This window comes from Gossypium hirsutum, chromosome A05, assembly GCF_007990345.1.
Source record: "Gossypium hirsutum isolate 1008001.06 chromosome A05, Gossypium_hirsutum_v2.1, whole genome shotgun sequence".
In the NCBI taxonomy this organism is placed as follows: Eukaryota; Viridiplantae; Streptophyta; class Magnoliopsida; order Malvales; family Malvaceae; genus Gossypium; species Gossypium hirsutum.
Window position 1 is genome coordinate 93,700,180 of NC_053428.1, and position 8,537 is coordinate 93,708,716.

The window sequence follows — 8,537 nt, forward strand, 5'->3', positions numbered from 1 at the left end:
AACCTCATACGAACCAATAAAACGTGGGCTCAGTTTACCCTTGCGACTGAATCTAAGGATTTTCTTACACGAAGATATTTTGAAGAACACTTTATCACCGACTTGAAATTCAGTATCTTTTCATTTCAAATCTGCGTATGATTTCTGTCATTTGAAGCTGCTTTTAAACAATCACGGGTTACTTTTACTTTCTCTTCGGTTTCTCTAACCAAATCAACCCTATGAATCTGTTTCTCACTGAGCTTAGCCCAGTACAATGAAGTTCGACACTTGCAACCATACAATGCCTCAAACGATAGCATCTTTATACTCAACTGAAAACTGTTGTTATAAGTGAATTTGACTAAAAGTAGATATTTTTCCCAACTATCTTCGAACTCTAAAACACAACAGCAAAGCATATCTTTGAGAACTTGAATCGTTATTTCAGATTGACTGTTGTTTTGTGGATGAAATGCGGTGCTAAAGTTCAACTTTATGACCAAAGCTTCTTGCAAATTTTTTCCAAAATTGAGACGTATACCTTGGATTTCTATCTGAAATAATAGAAATAGACACCCCGTGCAACCTAACAATCTTAGTGATGTACAATTCAGCTAGCTTATCAAGTGAATAGTCGGTACCAAAATAAAATGAGTCGATTTTGTCAATCTATCAACAACGACCCAAACAACATCTTTTTTCTTTGGAGTTAGAGGTAATCCAGTTATGAAATCTATTGTAATTCTGTCCCATTTCCACTCGGGAATCATCACAGGCTGAAGTAAACCAGAAGGTACTTGATGTTCGACCTTTACTTGTTGGCAAATTTTCGATACAAATTCAGAAATATCTCGTTTCATTCCCGACCACCAATACAATTTCTTCAAATTATTGTACATCTTCGTACTTCCTTGATGAATAGATAGACAACCACTATGTGCTTCGTGAAGAATTTTTTGAATCAGCTCGGTATTTCTTGGTACACAAATCCTACCTTGAAACATCAAACAATCATCGGTGATAGTCTGAATCACTAGTCGATTCACACTAAACTCTTTTAGCTTGAAGTTCTTCGTCACATTTCTGAGCTTTACAAATTTGTTGAAGAAATATTGGTCTAGCTATTAACTCAGCTAGAATGGAACTATCATTATATAAAGAGTTAGTCGCGTATTCATTAGTCTCAAAGCAAACAAAGATTTCCTACTTAAAGCATCGGAGACTACATTCACCTTTCCCGGATGATAATCGATTACCAACTCATAATCTTTTAATAGATCGAGCTATCTCCATTATCACAGATTCAAGTCCTTTTGAGTCATCAAGTACTTTAAGCTCTTGTGGTCGGTAAAGATACGACATTTCTCACTGAATATATGGTGTCTCCAAATCTTTAGAGCAAACACAATAGCGGCTAATTCCAAGTCATGCGTAGGATAGTTCTTTTCGTGCGATTTCAACTGTCTCAAGGCATAAGCTATCACTTTACCCTCTTGCATCAACACACAGCCTAAGCCATTCAATGATGCATCGCTAAAAATCATAAATTCCTTTCCCGATTTAGGTTGTACTAACACTGGCATCTCAGTCAACAACACTTTCAACTGTTCAAAAAAGACATTTCTTAGACCACTCGAATTCACATCCTTTCAGAACAATTTGGTCATGGGTTTAGCAGTCATCAAAAATCCTTTAACAAAACATTGATAATAACCAGCTAAGCCTAAAAAGCTTCTAACCTCGGGTACATTTCTTGATGGTTTCCAATCAACAACTATTGAAATCTTACTCAAGTCAACCCGTATACCTTCTACTGAAATAATGTATCCCAGAAATCCAACTTCTCGGAGTCAAAACTCACTTTTGCTAAACTTAGCAAACAATTTCTTATTTCAAAGTCTATAATACAATTCTTAAATGTTCGGCATGCTCAAACTCATCTCAGGAATAAATCAAAATGTCATCAATAAATACGACTACAAACTTGTCCAAATACGGTCTGAAGATCTGATTCATCAAATCCATAAAAATGGCAGAAGCATTAGTTAACCCAAAAGGCATAACAAGAAATTCATAGTGCCCATACGTCGTTCTGAGCGTGGTTTTCGGCACATCCGATTCTTTGACTCTCAGCTAATAATAGTCGAACCTCAAATATATCTTCGAGAACACTGTTGCCCCTTTCAGCTGATCAAATAGATCATCAATTCTCAGTAAAGGATACTTGTTCTTTATCGTAACCTTGTTAAGCTGACGATAATCAATACAAAGTCTCATGGATCCGTCCTTCTTCTTGACGAATAACACTGGTACACCATAGGGAGAAAAACTCGGTCTCAAAAAACCCTTATTTGTCAACTTTTCCAACTAAGACTTCAATTCTTTCAATTCGATAGGAGCCATTCTATAGGGAGCTATTGATATTAGTGAAGTTCCGGGTATCAAATCAATAGTAAACTCAACCTCTTTGATCGGTGGTAATCTAGGCAACTCTTCTGGAAACACATCCGAATATTCACAAACTACCAACACAAATTCAATCTTCAATTCAAACACTTTTGTATTCAGTACATACACAAGAAATGCTTCACAACCTTTTCTTACATATCTCTAAGCCAACATCGACGAAATCACAATAGGCAACTCACCTGACTCATCTTGTTCAACCCAAAGAATTTCATTATTTTGACATTTCAATTCAATAGTATTTCATTTACAATTTACTACGACATCATGTAGAGTCAACCAATCCATTCCAAGAATTACATCGAACTCATCAAATAGTCAAAGCATTAATTCAGCTGAAAAATAGTGTCCCCGAATCATATTAAAGGAAAACTCTTGCAAACTTTATCGCTAGGACATATTGCCTAAGGGGCTCGACACCTTAATCACATATTCAGTAGACTCAACAAGAAAATTCTTACTAGATACCAAATTCATGTAGATATAAGAATGAGTCGATCAGGATCAATCAATGCAACTACATTAGTATCATGGAGAGAAAATGTACCAGTGATCACATCAAGGACTACGCTAGGTTCTAGTAGGTGCTTTGACTTCTGATCTTGCAGTTAACTCTTTCATCACACCTCTGCTACTGTTCCCACTTCTAGTGTAATAGCCCAATTTTGACCCTAATTGGAACGATAGTTTCGGAACCACAAATCTGAGTCAAAATAATATTTAAATATTATTTTATATGTTTAAAATGTGTGAAGTTGCTTTTGTGAAAGTTTCGTTTAAAAATTTTAGTGTTTGAACGTCGATTGATGAATAAGGGTTTAATCGCATAAAATTGAAAAATTAAGGGTTAATGTATAAGGGCCAAATTATGATTGTTTTTATATTTTAGAATATTAAGGTTGCAATTTGGCGATAAATAGGAATTAGTGGTTGGCCAATATGCATAAATTAATGACTTGAATTGTTTATTATATTTTATGGCATTATGGTATATTTTAATACATTTTAATATATTATACTTGATAAAAGATAGAAAGTGTTCATATTTCTTATTATTTTTGGTCAAAAATAAGAGAAAGAAAAGAAAGTTTAAGCTTTGATATTTTCAATGCTTGCAAATTCAAATAGGTAAGTGATTTGAGTTCGGTTTTTATTAATTTTTATGTTTTTGAGATCGTTACTTTGAATACTATAAAGCCCATGCTCGAAATTTTGAAATTTGATTATGTATTCATAAAGTGTCATTGTTGATATTTTGATGAAATTTATGTTTGATGTTAGAAAATAAAATAAATGTGTTAGATTAACATTTTTGGTATTGGGATTTTTGGCAATTTTGAGCATTTAGGGTTAAATTACGAAAATACTAATTGAAGGACTAGATTCTGAAATTAGTGAAATGGGAGGACTTATATAAGCCTAGTGAACATTCGGCCCTAGCATTGTATATGCAAATTCTTCATATTTTTGTTTTGTGAAAATTGGATTAAATTGTAATAGTGCATAATGTTAAGGGTAAATTTGTAAATTGCTTAATTATGTGTATTTAGACTTAAATGAATGAAATTCTATTTGAATGAGCTTAATTTGGAACTTTTTAGATCAAGAACCAAAAAGATCGGACGTAGATCGGGGAAAATTAAAAATCATTGAGTAGTCGAATTCAACTGTCCGTCGATATCCGATGTAAGTTATTAAGCAATTTTTTTTGTTGTTGATTAAATTTAAATCAACTTAATTATATTAGCCTAATTGAATTACATGAAAGATTGATGTTGTCGAATTCAAAGGGAATTGATGAATTTAAATTGATGTGTATTGAGTAATGGAATTTAGGCACTAAGTGTGCGAGTATAAACGATTACGGATGTGAATCTTGCACTAAGTGTGCGAATATGGTTATTGAGCACTAAGTGTGCAAGTTAAATATCAAGCACTAAGTGTGCAAACTTGATATATATTTCCGAGTAAACATTAGCACTAGGTGTACGATTTATTTGAGTAGATCCAGAATGATTGAATGAATTAAAGCTTGAAATTTCTTGATGAACAACTATGATGTATAGCTCAAGTTTGTGCAGGTGAGTATCATTCTATGTGATGGATATTATAAATTGAAAGTATGTATAATGATAGATTGGTTTTAATGGCTTTGTGCTCGAATATATTAATGTTATACAATGATGGAATGCTAAATGCATTTAGTTTTGTGTTTGAGAGTAATGTAGTATATTGTGGTTGAGCAGATGCATATTGGGCTTAGTTGAAATTGGATATATGATTAATAAATTCCCTTGAATGTGGTAAGATATTGACTAAATGATCTAGTAGCATGACTTAGTTAGATGATACTAGACTATTAAATTGAATTTGGAGTTTTTGATGCTTATAACTTACTAAGCTATGGTAGCTTACTTTGGATGTATTTTTTTCTCTATTTTATAGATTTTGGAGATCGTTACGCGCTCGGGGATCGTTAGTAAAGTCATCCATTCTATCTTCAATATTTTGGTACTTTTAAAAGTTGGTTTGGTACTTATGGCATGTATAAGCTAATAAATCTTTTGGAGATGTTTAAATTTCATATATGTATAATGGTTAAGTCATACGAAAATGGCTTAATTTACATGTTAAAGTTTGGTTATGTTTGGTTGTGGTTTGAGTTTGCCTTTATTTGTGTACCTAAACTATGCATATTTGATTATCGTAATGATCAATATGAATTATAATATTAGTTTGGTAAATTTTGAATATGATGGAATAATGAGCATTAATCGAGTCTAAGTATTATATGCTATGGTTGTGTAAGTTTAATCATGATATGTATATGTTGTGATAAGTGAGTTGTTTTATATGTTCTTGGTTGATGATCGAATATTTATACTTATAATTTGATCAATTGTGGGTTGGATATTGATATTCGGTGGTAATGGCAAGCATGGGTATGTTTTAAGCTTATTAATTGGTATTTATATTTGGTTTATTATATATATATGATTTTGGTATGCACATTGAGCATATATGGTTTTATATAGACATTCAAAATGGTTGAAATGAACATGGTCATTTTGCTTAAACATTGATGAGAAATGATGCACATTTGGTCTTGTTATAACGTTACTTCATGCGCATAATTTTTGTTAAGTATATATATATATCTTATTTTGTTGAGTAAATATCAAGCATTGATGACATTTGGTTTAACCTATTAATTGTTTTTAAATGAATTCGTAAAATGGTCAATTAACTTTGTAAGTAGGTATAAGCAAATGAGTTGGTAACTAACCAGGTTCAAAAGATACCAAAGGAACCGTGACACTGATTTGTGTTAGTTTTATTAATGAATTCTTTTCATATTTTCTTGTTATGCGTATACATTATACTATGTTTGCATATACATGTTGAATTTACTGTGTAATTTTATATTGGCATGAGTTTTTATAACATATTTTTTTTATAAGCTTAAAATTTTGATTAGAAATATATTTATTTATAAATTCAGCTTGGTAGAATAGTATTGTACAGTCTAATTTTGCAATATGCATGTTCAAATGTTGTTGTGATCGTTAGGTAATACCTCATAACCCCTCCGGTGACGGAATTGGGCTAGGTTTAACCGATTCTCGGACTAACGTAGCGTGTTTGAGTCTAGCTATACATGCCATAAATTATACTGTGATAGTGTGATGACTCCTAACACTTGAAATGTGTTTTTCGTATAGTAAATGGATCCTGATCCCAATCGAGCCCTAGCGGATGATGTCGAGAGTGTAGCGTCTGCTCCCGCGCAAGGGACAACGCTGGTTGATTCTTGGTAGAATGCAAGTAACCATGATGATGGGGCTAAACAAGCCTTTTATAATATGATGAGCGAGTGGTTTACTCAATATATTCGGACAAATCTGACGATTCAACAACCCCCGAACCCAAATAACCCACCTCCGATGCCTGTGGTACCTCCGACTATTGATCTTGTGAGATTAAATAAGCCCCCTGTTGATAAAATTAAAAAATACTTGGCCCAAGAATTTAGGGCCATAGATGATGACGATGCTGAGAGGGCTGAATTTTGGCTCGATAACACTATCTGAGTATTGGAAGAACTATCATGTACTCTTGATGAGTGTCTAAAATGTGCCATGTCTTTGTTACGCAATTCTGCCTATCATTGGTGGAATACTTTGGTTTCGGTTGTGCCGAAAGAACGGGTCACCTAGGAATTCTTTTAGACTGAATTCCGTAAGAAATATATCAGCCAGAGAGTCATAGATCAGAAACGTAAAGAGTTTCTCGAGCTTAAACAGGGCCGTATGATTGTCACTGAATACAAGTGAAAATTTGTGAGACTCAGTCGATATGCCCGATAGTGTGTTTCGATTGAAGCTACTATGTGTAAAAGATTTGAAGAAGGGCTGAATGAAGACATAAAATTGCTTGTTGGCATACTTGAAATAAAAGAGTTCGTAGTACTTGTCGAGCAAGCTTGCAAAGCTGAAGAGCTTGGGAAAGAGAAAAGAAAAGCTGAGTTCGAAGCTAGAGATTTCCGCAAGAGATCAACGAGTAAGACTTTTCAGTCGGCATCAAAGAAGTTCCGAGATGATAGCAACCGATTTAGGACTACATCCAAGCTTTCTATACGAGATCGACCACCAGTGAGTTCACTAGCCACTTTGATTGCCAGTGTTGCTAATACTCGACCGAATAAACTCGAGTGTCAGTAATGTGGAAGACGACATGGGGGTGAATGATGGGGCAAGTATAACAATAGAGTCTATTATAGATGTGGTTCACGAGATCATTTCATTCGGGATTGCTCAAAGCCAGTTGAGAAAGATAATGTTCAGAGTGTGAGACTGAGTGGCGCTGCAGCTAGGGGTAGACCACCCAGGAACACAGGAGGTAGGAGTGGTACTCAGAGAGGGGCTTCAAACACAGCAGTTCGATCCAAGACTCGTTCATCTGCTAGAGTATATGCCATTCGTGCTCGAGAGGAGGCCTCATCCCATGATGTTATTACCTGTATATTCACTCTCTATAATATTAGTGTAATTGCTTTAATTGATCCCAGTTCAACTCATTCTTATGTGTGTGAAACATTAGTATCCAGTAAGACTTTGCCTATTGAGACTACTGAGTTTGTGATTCGGGTATCAAACCCCCTGGGCCGATGTGTGTTAGTTGATAAAGTGTGTAAGAACTGCCCCCTGATGATTCGAGATTCATGTTTCTCGTTTGATTTAATGCTATTGCCATTTGATGAGTTTGATATAATTCTGGGAATGGATTGGTTAACAATACATGATACGATGGTGAATTGTAAAAGAAAGACTATTGATTTGAGGTGCCAGAATGATGAGATAATCCGAATTAAGTCTACTGATTTGAATAGTTTACCAGCAGTGATATCTTCTGTATGGGCTCGGAAGTATGTGAGAAAGGGTTGCGAAGCTTACCTTGTGTATGTGCTTGATAGTAAAGTAACTAAAAAGAAGATTGAATCTGTACCAGTGGTGTGCGAGTATCTGGATGTGTTCCCTGAAGAATTGCAGGGATTGTTGCCTATTCGAGAGGTAGAGTTTGGTATTGAGTTAGTACTGGGGACGACTCCGATTTCGATTGTTCTGTACCGAATGGAACCTACTGAGTTAAAAGAATTGAAAGCCCAGTTACAGGAGCTGACAGATAGAGTTTTTGCGCGACCGAGTTTCTCTCCCTAGGGTGCGCCAGTTCTATTTGTGAAAAAGAAGGATGGAACTACGAGAATGTTCATTGATTATCGACAACTCAATAAAGTGACCATAAAGAATAAATATTTGTTGCCACGCATTGATGATTTGTTCGATCAGCTAAAGAGAGCTTCGGTGTTTTCAAAAATAGATTTGAGACCGAGTTACTATCAGTTGTGAGTTAGAGATTCTGATGTGCCTAAGACTACTTTTCGAACGAGATACGGACATTATGAGCTTTTGGTGATGCCGTTGGGACTTACTAATACACCTGTTGCTTTCATGGATTTGATGAATCAGATCTTCAGATAGTACTTAGATCGGTTTGTGGTTGTGTTTGTTGATGATATACTGATCTACTCT